The following is an 11399-nucleotide window of genomic DNA, read 5'->3' on the forward strand; positions in this document are numbered from 1 at the left end:
TCAAATTAAATGAAAGTTTGTCTCTTAAATAAAAACCCAGAGGTAAGTAGTCACATATTGATGCAGTGGCTCTACCATTAATACTTGGTTTCCAGAGTTCCCATATGTGAATCTTTGCAGATGTTAGACAACTTGTCACTCTTCCAGCAGAACCCTTCAGCATGTTTATTCTTATGAAGCTGCTTATAAATCTGAATGCCTGTAATGTGTTGTAATGATTGAATGACTGTCAGTATTGACTAACCAAGTATAACTGTTCTATTTTTTCTCTCTTATGAAAGCCAACATAACAAAGACACATTTTTACCTGCAAAGCTTTAGAGTTTATGAGGCAATTTTAGTGTATATTGACTCATTTCATTAAATTTGAGAACATCAATATGAAGTATGCATAATGCATAATTCATAATGTAAACTCTAAAAAAAATCTGCTTAGAGTTACTAAAATTCAGTATATTTCTTATTCGAAGAGTATCTTATAATACTACTTAAGCTTGGTCAATCAAAAACTTCATCCTCTAGCTAAAATGAGTCTTCTTCCTGGCATTGATATTTGTCTTCAGACAACAGAAGACACGTTGGGTGGAATTAAAAATCCACCATTGCTGTCAAAGACATGTCAAAGTGAAATTCTCCTTCTAAAGGCAAAATTCTGTCTTGCTGATAGCGCAATTCCTAACGTGTCATGGTGTAAATAGTACAGTGCCTGGCATCAAGTCCGCATGGACTCTATCAGCTCACTAATCAGTCAGTCATTTGATGATTCTATGTCTCATCAGTGTGAAGGACATAGCAGTTTGGTGGTAGTACATGTTCTGTCTCTGTCTGGTATTTAGGCATCTTATTACTATGTTATAAGGACACAAGGGAAAAAGTTAAAAAAAATATATAGTAAATTAATACTCAAAGAATAGCTCAAGAGGACATGTTTACAAATTTGTAAAAGTTATTTATGAGACAGGGAGAATATTTGCATTCATCATTGCATTTAATGTGTTCTGTTTAGGTTATTTAATTTACTTGGTTTTTTCCTTGAAGAGCAATTCAAGACTAACTGGCATTGACCCTGAATGGTCATGATTAATAGCACAAAATAGTTCACTTTCTTTTCTGTTAGAATATTTTTGATAAATGGGTTGCCTTGATCATATGATATGGATCTTACTTTTCAATCTTCTCAATCATGATGCTACCTCTGAACAAAATTGAGATTTATTGGTGATCCTCCAATCAGGTGAATACAGCAATAAAATAAAGATGACCAATATAGACCAAAACCAAAAGTATAGAGACCAAAAGAAATAAGACAAACTTTTCTTTGATGCATTTCTTTCCAAATATGGGAGAAAATTCTTGATATTCTCTAAGTGGCTTTGTAATGATTTTTTTCTCAATAAAAGACTTCATCATAACACATGTTTGAATTATTTTTTCTTCACTGAGGAGTGTGCTATTTTGCATCTTAGAATGGAGAGCAATGCAAAAGTAATAGGATCACTGGCTTTTGTCTGTTGCTACTTTCTTGACAAGGCACATTGCTCTAATAATATAAAGGTGCTTGAAACCTGAAGTAGGCCACTGTGCAGGCCATAGACTCATGTGGGCAGCCTCAGGGGTGTACTTACCAGAAAACTTTTGTCAAATCTGTTAAACCTGAGCACAGCCTAATGGTGTAGCCATTAGTGGCAGGATGACCTGATTGTTTGCTGGGCTTTTCCTGGGAACAGTTTGTGAAGACATTGAAAAGAGAAAATACTAAATATGGAAAAGTATCTAGACTGGATGATTTAGGGTGTAACCTCTGTCTTTCACATAAATGTTGGGTTAGGTGCAATAGATAATGTGAACAGTGAGACTTTTGCTTCTGGTAATATTCTTTCTATTTCTGTAAGAGAAACAACTCCTCCCTGGCTCCCTGCTCAGGCCAGAGCCCTAGAGGTGAAAGAGGACTTTAATGTCTCTGTACCTAGTACTAGACTTATATGAAAGTGGTACTTTAAGTGCTTATCTTAAATATGTTTGTGCCAAATGGAATAATTAACAAATGTGTCAATTTACTTGTACTTAAATTGTTGAAGATTGAAGTTTTCTGCATGAATGTTTTTTTCCAGAGATCTGGAAATGCACTCACTGAAGATCCTTATGTTTTCTTTAATATTTGTTAATGACAGCTTACGACAATGCTTTCTTTGATCATTGCCTTTTAAAAATTGGAAATGAGCTCTTCTCCATGTTTCAGTATGTTATAATCCAGGTGATGGCAGGATGGGATGGCCAGAGGTCTAAGGTCAGACTGACCCGTCAGGGTAGAATGAGTATTGTTGCCAGTAGCGGGAGAAGGCAAAGGGACATGGAAATCAGTGATGAGCCACAGTAAACAGCCTACTAATGATAGAGAAGCCACATCAAGCTAACCTGGCAGGAAGCAGTAGTTTGAAATCCAGGTAGATGAGACTGTGGCAGCAGGGAGTTCTGGCCAGAAAGGATAGGAATTTGGCCACAGAGAGGGATCAAGCCTGGAAAACTAGAGAATGAGGCAGGGTCTCAGAGGATCTGGATCACTGAACATGGGTCAAGTGGAACATAAGACTAAATCCTCAGTGGAAAGGTAAGAATGGAATTAAAAAGTTAGGGTGGCTTCTCAGATCCCTATTAAGCAAATAAGGATCAACAAAATGATATATTCCAGAAATTTGGAAAATATTGAAGCTATAGGCAATAGTTGAGAATTTGAAACAGCAAAGGGTTAGAGTTGATAAGCCAGTCACTCCATGGATGAACTACATGAAATTCCTCATTCTATGGGGATATGAACCTATTTCCAGAGGTTATTCCCTCCCTCTCTTTCATCATCCCTCCCTCCCTCCCTCCCTCCCTCTTTCTTTCTTTTTACTTTCTTTTCTTTCTTTATTTCTTTCTTCTTTCTTCCTTCCTTCCTTCCTTCCATCCTTCCTTTCTTCTTTCTTTCTTTCTTTCTTTCTTTCTTTCTTTCTTTCTTTCTTTCTTTTTCTTTCTTTCTTTCTTTCTTTCTTTCTTTCTTTCTTTCTTTTCTTCTTCTTCTCTTTCTTTCTTTCTTTCTTTCTTTCTTTCTTTCTTTCTTTCTTTCTTTCTTTTTTCTTTCTCTTTCTTCTTTCATTTCTTTCTTTCTCTCTCTTTCACCTATCTATTCATTTATCTATCATCTGGCTATCTATAAAGTACTATGTCTCATTTCTCCCAGAGTTCCATACTTTTTAAAAAAATTTGCCCCCCTGATTAGTTTCCAGGAGAGTCTTTTTTCACATCTTGCATTGTCACTTTTCACCTATCCCTGAGCAGTTGTGTCTGTTTTGAAGTGTTATCTCCCGCTTTCTCATTTGTGTCTTCTAGTTTGTTGTAGGTAGGAAAACCAGATGACCAAGCTCTGTTGACCTATTGACAGGAGACAATTTGGGAAGAATTCAGTGGCTCTTCACATACGCAGAGATCTCTTAATTTGGAAGATGCAGCAAGGACATTGTTATTCTTATAACTTTGCAGGAAAATTATCTTAGTTGCAAAAAGAAATCTTAGAAAGATCATGCCACAGAGCTCCTGTATTTAGCTTATAGGTGAGTCTCTCAGGCATCTATCCAGATTTTATTAATATTTACATTTTACTGTCCAAAGATATTCCTTGATTCAAGAACAAATACACCCCTTGACATAGGTCAGAATTGGTGCAGGGAGAGAGAGGCAATTACTCTAACCTAAATATTTTATAAAGAAAATTCCTTCCTATGTGTTTAATATGTAGCCTAATATTAAACACATTATATCATTTAATTATCTATACAAGTTTTTACTTTGAATCAGCAATGAATGTTATTTTGAAGTTGGGAATGATAACACAAAGTTATCCAAAAGGCATTCTTTGTTGCTTATATCTACAAGTCTTTATATTCTTGCCAATAATAGACAGAAATAACAGTGGCGATGATGATTCACAGGAGTAGAAATATGAGCACAGGGAAGTATACAATTAAGCAGTTGAAACTATACTATTTACAGGTTTGCATCTTTCCAGTCATTTTATTGGCTTTCTCATCTTTTCCAGTTTTTCTCACTTCTGTTGTCTGCTTTGCTCTTAGTCATTTTATCCCTTCTTATGTTTTTGTATTTTTTATTTCCAATTTTCTCTGTCTTCTTTCTTTCAAATAATGTGTTTCTTTTAAATGTGCTTTGTCATTATTTTATCTTATCCCATTCTACCTCTTTTATATTACATTTTAGTTGCTTTTTGATTGTATCTTTTCAAAAACTGCATCAAGGATCAAATAAAACAAAACTCAGCAGTAATTCAAAACTGGAAATATTATATTAAAACTGCTAGCCTCAAGGAGATATTTTACATAAATATGTGTTGCAACCTGACCTCAAAGTCAGGCAGCTGGGCATGTTGCCTGGCTGAGGGAGTCAGAGATTTGGAGGAAGAGAAGATTTTATGACTTTTTTCATCTGTAGGCATATGCTTATGTTCTTTCAGATCAGAGATAGCAATGGGAAAGTAAATATCAGACCATTAAGAGTGGGCTGATAAAATTGTCGGAAGTTTGGTGAGGTTTTAAAACATATATTTATCTGCATCCTATCCGTGATGCTACTTGCTATCTTTAGCAATTAATATTTAGTTATAGGCACATTTAAATCCCCAGCATATTGGTCCTGCTTGTACTTATGTAACTACCCTCATGCTGCCAGTCAAACCTAAGATTTCTTCGTGGATCAGAAAAAATCTTTAGTACAAAACATGTTGAAATCACAAACTAAACTTGATTGCAGAAAAAGTAGCAGGAGAGTATTTCAAATTACTAAAATTGGACTTAAAAAGAAGATTAAAATTAGTGGCTAAAATAATTTCCTTCATGTTCTCATTAAGAAAGGATTACTATCTCATCTGTCCAAAATACCTATTAAAAAATATCAGCTATGCTGCTGACAAAAATGTTAGCAGCAGTGGCTCCAACCACCTCCTACACATTCTCATGCATCCTGGACACTGCTTTGCTTTCCTGTCTTCATAGCACATAACACTCTGCAAAGAAAACAAAGGGACTGCACGTGATGAAGGTATGATACACACATAAAGAAGGCAATGAGGATGCCTGGGCTTAGAAAGTTGGTTACATAGAGACTTCCTTCTCATGTTGACATTAAAAATGTGTAAATCAAGTGGCAACAGATCCTGTATTCCTTCTGGCATTGAGTACCTATGTGAACCTTAGCAAAGTCTTTTATCTATTAAAATGAGGTGACTGTAACACTAAATTGCAAAAGTTCCTTTTAAATGTAACATTCTGTGATTCAGATGCAATAGGTAGAATAGCCAAATTAAAGATAGAGAATTATTATCTTTCTTGTTTGTTTATTTATTTATTTATTTATTTATTTATTTATTTATTTAAGGGGGGGGAGGGACAGAAGGAAAGGGAGAGAGAGGATCTTAAGCAGACTCCATGCCCATCATAAAGCCCAACATGAGGCTCAATCTCAGGATGCTGAGATCATGACTTGAGCCAAAATCAAGAGCCAGACACTCAACCAACTGAGTCACCCAGGCACCTCGGCTGTTACCTTCTTTAAAACAATTTTTTTGAACCTTTTTAAAAAGTCAACTAGTAGAGTTCCACTTCCTGAATGGTGACATTAGGAACCCTGTGGATCAGACCCTAGGGAAATAACTATAATTGATAAAAATTATAAAAAAAAAAAACCAACCAATTAAAATCTCTTGAAATTGTCTTAAGCAAATACAGCAAATGAGGAAACATTTATTTGAAAAAAAATGTGCCAAATCTTAGTAAAAAGAATGTCTGTGACACATGAGCCATGACCTACTGCTTTCCTGCTCACCCCCTCCAGGTGGGTGTGGCCAACTAGATTAGGCTTCAGGTGTTCTCAGTTCTAACCAAGAGACACAGTATCTTACCTGGAGGAGTTGGCTGCCAGCATTTCTCATTCCCTCTGACACCAAGGTGAAGAGGCAAAATTCTGAAAAAAATGTAACCAAGAGGCTAGGGGTTCATTTCTTTCATTCCCTCCCCATGCATGGAATGGAGGCTCTACCCCAAGTGAGGCAGGCCCAGGTTACTGGGACTTTGATTGTCCGCAGCCCAGGTCACTCATAGGGTGGTTTCATGCTGGGAAAGGCAAGTCCAGAAGAACAAATGCAAAGGACACTATCCAGAAAGGGAAAAGACAACCCACACAATTTGAGAAAATACTTGCAAATCATATTTCTGTTAAAGGACTAGTGTATAGAACGTTTAAAGAACTCTTTTATCTCTACAAAAAAACAATATAATTTAAAAATGGGCAAAAAAATCTGAATAGATATGTCGCCAAAGATTTATGAATGTCCAAAAAAGCATATGAACCAATTCTTAACATCATTAGCCATTAGAGAAATGTGAATTAAAACCACATAACATTTTACATGGATAATAGCGATTGTTTTCAAGTTTATGGAGAAATTGGAACCCTTCTACACTCCAGTGGGAATGTAAAATGGGTGCAGCCACTTTAGAGAATACTCTGGCAGTTCCTCAGAAGTTTAAAAATGGCAATTTTGACCCAGCAATTTTGTGTCTAGATATATACCCAAGATAAATGAAAACATATGTTCACACAAAATCTTGTACAAAAATGTGCCTAGTGGCATTATTCATAATTCCTAAAAAGTGGAAACCACTCAAGTGTCCATCAACTGATGAATAGGTAAATAGACTATGGTTGTATTCATGCAATGAAACATTGTCATTAATAAAAAGAAATATCAAGTAAAAGAAATGCAGTATTGACACATGCTACCCTACAACATGGATGAACCTCAAAAACATATAAAAAGTCAATCATAAAAGACAACAAAATACTACACCATTTTAATGGAATGTGCAGAATAGCCTACATCTATAGAGACAGAAAGTTGCCTAGGGCTGAGGGAGCTGAGTTGGGATGAAATGGAGGAGTGACTGTAATAGATGCAAGTTTCTTGGGGTTATGAAAATATTGATTGCTTTGAAGTTGCACAACTCCCTGAATATACTAAAAACTTTAAATAGTTAACAGTATGGTATATGAATTCTATCTTTAAAAAGTTTTTGAAAAAATGTTCTTGTAAAAATATCACTTTGTACTTTGACTAATGCTATGATTATATTTTTTCCATTTTGTTACTTGACTTTGTACTTAGTTTATAATGCTGCTAACATATAGAATTTTTATCTACCTAAAATTATCAATAATTTTCCTTATGGCTTTTGTGTATCGTGTCTTATTTAAAAAAGGAATTCCTTAATTCAAGATTGCATTAAAGTTTCCTCATTTTTTTGTTTTAGTACTTTTGTGGGTTTTTTGTTTGTTCATTTAAATTATTATTCTATCTGAAATTTTTTAAAAAATTGTTTTCCCCCAGGGCTTCTGGCTGGTTCAGTTGGAAGAGTATCTGACTCTTAATTACTTAAATAAATAAAACTTACGAAATAAATAAAAATCTTTCTCCCTAATTGGCAGGGCCACCTTTATCATACACCAACTGTTGGCATTTCTATTAGGGCTATTTCTAAAAATTCACCATCTAATCATAAAAGTACTTCATATCTAATGACTGTCACCACCAAATGTGTTTTCATAACTACTAAGTATTGTCATAAATTACCTCTAACATTTCAGAATTTTTATGGTTTTTCTTGAATGGTTTTTTCACTGTAAACTTTTTAATCAGTTAAACTAGTTTCAAAAAATGGATATTGAATACTCTGTTATTTTTATTGGAGTCATATAAAATGTGCAGATTACAGTTTAGAAGTCTTTAAAATACTGAGTAATAATATGCAATAAGAAACTATCTATTTGGGCACCTGGATGGCTCAGTCATTTGGGTGTCTGACTCTTGGTTTCCATGAAGGTCATGATCTCAGGGCCCTGAAAAGGAGCCTTGAGTAGGGCTCCACACTCAGTAGGGGTCTGCTTCAGATTCTCTCTCTCCCTCTCTCTCCCCTCTGCTCTTCTCCTTGCTCATTTTCTCTCTCTCTCTCTCTCTCTCTCTCAAATAAATAAGATCTCTTAAAAAAAAGTCTATTCAAGTCTTTTATGTCTGAGTCTTAAAGTTATCTGCATTTAGAATTGCCATATTGCTTGTTAAGTTTATTTCTAGGTTCTGTTTATTTTTCTTGTTTTTTGTTTTTTGGTGGCTTATAAATGAGATTTCCCCCCATTTTTTCTGTGTAGTTATTTGTAAATAGAGAAGCTGGACTTCTATATATTAATAACTAGATAATCTTTTTCTAGTAACTTTAGTTGATCCTCTTGGATTTTCTAGTTATGAAAATAAACATTTTATTTATTCTGTTCAATTTTTATGCATTTTTCCCTTTCACATCTCTAGTTGTATTGGCTAGTACTTCTAGAAAAAATAACTAAAAAATTCTTGAAAAGAAAAAAAAAATTCTAGCAGAGATGGCCAATCTTATGTTATACTTTAATGAAAATACTTTTAGTGTTCATCCAGTAAGCATAATATCAATTTGATTTAAAGACATATATTTTATTTCTTTAAGGAAGTATCCATCTATACCACAATTTCATTAAGAAATTCTAACAGGAATTAAGATAGTTGCATTTTCTCAGTCTTTGTGACATCAAGAAACCTGGTCCTATGTTTTTGTTTTTGTTTTTTTCTTTGACCTATTTATCAATTGTAAGCAACAGATATTACTCTAGCTAGTATAAGCAGCAGAAAAGGATTTCACACCAGATATTTCATGGCTTTCAAAATCTTTTAAAGAGCTAGAGTTTCTGGCTCAAGGTTGAGATTCCAAGTAAGGTCTCATCTCTTTGTATCATACTTGCTGCCCTCAGCTGGAAAGCAGCTGCCAATGCCTTTTAACTGAAGGTGAATCGGGAAACTGGTATCCCTTGGTCCACAAAGTTCTACTTCAAACTATAGCACAAATCCCCATTCTCTGCCTCTCTTCTTGTTTAACTAGGTTCCAAATTCAAGCCTCAAAAATCTCATTTGCATGCTTGATTAGTAGAACCAAAAATCACACCTGTTTCATAGGTTCAAGTGTGCCTGGGAAATGCAGATTTTAGACTCTCAGCCTCTGAAGTACAAGGAAAGCATACCCCAAAGAGAGCTTAAGTGGCTATTGAGAGAGGCAGTCTACAAAACCTGCCACACTATTAATATAGTGAATTATATTAAGAGAGCTTTGTAATATCATAATAGTTTTCATTTCTAGAATGAATCCAAGATCATATTATCTTTCTACTCTCCAAGTCAAAGGTATAGGCCAATATTTTGCATTAATATTAGTAAATGTGATTTTTTTCTTCTTTCTTTGCTGTTTCATCTAGTTTTGTGATCAATGTTATAGTTAATTCGTAGACAGCATTTGGAAGCTTTCCTTCTGACATATTCTGGAACATTTTAGATAATTGGAGTTACTTGTTCCTTGAAAGTGTAATGGACTTCACTTGTGAACTATCTCATCTCTATGATTTTTACAGAACAGCTCTGTTATTTTTCTCATTCGACAAATGTTAGATAATATTCAGTGTCTATTTCTTTTGTAGTCAATTTTCTAAGGAAAGGGGCATCTACTTTCTTCCAGGTTGTCAAATTTAATTAAATATATTTGAGCAAACTATCTTACTATTTTAATTTTTCCTATCTATAATAATTTCTTCACATGTATGTCTCTGTGTTTTGTATCTTTTCTTTTTTTCAATTAGGTTAGATATGGGCTTAATTTTTTTTTTCTTTTTTTGCTTGCTTGCTTGTTTTTCTCAAAGAAGTATTTTGCGATTGATTTATTCTTTTTTTCCCCTAAATTCATTTTGTTTCTTTAGGTTTTATTTTTTTAACTTTTTCTATTTGTGTGTGTGTGTGTGTTGAATGATTAACTCACTTAGTGACTTTCTTTTCTGCTACAATTAGCACCTAAATCCACAGATTTTTTTCTCTATATGTTATTATTATGATTTTTTTTTATATTTTATGTTTTCAGGATGGTTGGCTATTTCAGTTACTTTCTTTATGAATCAAAATAAAAATACTGTCCAGGCAAAAGATGTTTTTGGTATTTTCTTTTTTTTATTTCCTATTTGTATTAATTTATGATCAGATAATTTTATATCATTAATCATTTTATAATAAATTTATATTTTCTTCGAATGATATAGAGTCAGATTTTAAAATACTACATAAGAACTTGAAAGAAAGGTATGTTCTTTGTTTTCAGAATATAGAGGTTAATGTATCTTTTTGATCCACTCTGTTATGTTATTTAGACTTCCTGTTTGCTCTTAAAAAAAATCTATTTGATTATTTAGTGGCTGAAAAAGGTGAGTTAAAATATCTCATTGTTCTTAATCCTTCATTTTCAGTTGCATTTCCTGAAGTGTTTGCTTTATATATTGACATCCTATTTAATCATATGATAAATATATACAATCTTCTTTGTAAAGGTTACCATTTACAATTAATGATATTGTTGTGTCTCATATATTTTTGCTTTAGTTTCTACCCTAATATTAATATCCCAACCTTTTTTTATTGCATTTATTTTTTACATTGAGAATAAAAATGGTAATTTTATTTTCGATTCTTGTGGGTCACTTGTTTTAATTTTTGCCTCCTGTACACAGGTTACTATTGGCTTTTGCTTTTAGATCCAATCTAGTTGTATTAACAGAGTAATTTATCCTTTTTATACTACTTGATATGATAAGTATTTTTCGTTGATCTTAACTTATTATGTGCTCCTTTTTCTTGATAAAAGTGAAAGAACGTATAAGAACAGATTTAATTGCATCTTTATTAAACTGCAAGAGTGGAGAGATTTTTCATCTCTCTTCTTTGTTATTCTGATTACCTTATTTGTCTTTAACTTTCTCAGGGCATCCCAGGTGGCTCCGCAGTTTAGCGCTGCCTTTGGCTCAGAATGCGGTCCTGGAGTCCTCCAATGGAGTCCCACCTCCCTGCATGGAGCCTGCTTCTTCCTCTGCCTGTGTCTCTGCCTCTCTCTCTCTCTCTGTGTGTGTGTGTCTCATGAATAAGTAAAATCTTAAAAATAAATAAATAAATAAATAAATAAATAAATAACTTTCTCAATACAGTCAATACAGGATAAAACTGATCCGACCCCAGAGAGCCCTGAGCCAGAACGCCAGACTGCACCAGACTGCCATAAAGAAGAATCACCCCAGAAAGGTCTCCTGCCTTCGCAGGGTAGGAGATGGAGAAAATGTGGGGTCTGATGTTGTTGAAGAAGAAGGTGCGAGGTAGCAAATGTGACAGGCCCTGGTGGAGCTCCAGTGCAAGGCAGTAAATATGCAGCAGACCTAACCATATAGATGCCACCCACGTTGCAGAGGTC

General features: G+C 34.2%; 1 long non-coding RNA gene across 5 annotated transcripts in view; it reads left to right on the plus strand.

Moving 5' to 3' along the window:
* LOC112671690 (uncharacterized) overlaps positions 1-11125 on the plus strand; it is a 113906-nt gene extending 102781 nt beyond the window's left edge. For all 5 annotated transcript variants that reach the window (XR_003143793.3, XR_003143789.3, XR_004811399.2 and 2 more), the window contains one exon: positions 10920-11125. This is a non-coding gene — a long non-coding RNA (uncharacterized LOC112671690). The remainder of the gene's footprint in view (positions 1-10919) is intronic.
* Positions 11126-11399: the final 274 nt, after the last annotated feature.

The sequence above is a fragment of the Canis lupus genome, chromosome 32, assembly GCF_003254725.2.
Source record: "Canis lupus dingo isolate Sandy chromosome 32, ASM325472v2, whole genome shotgun sequence".
NCBI lineage: Eukaryota > Metazoa > Chordata > Mammalia > Carnivora > Canidae > Canis > Canis lupus.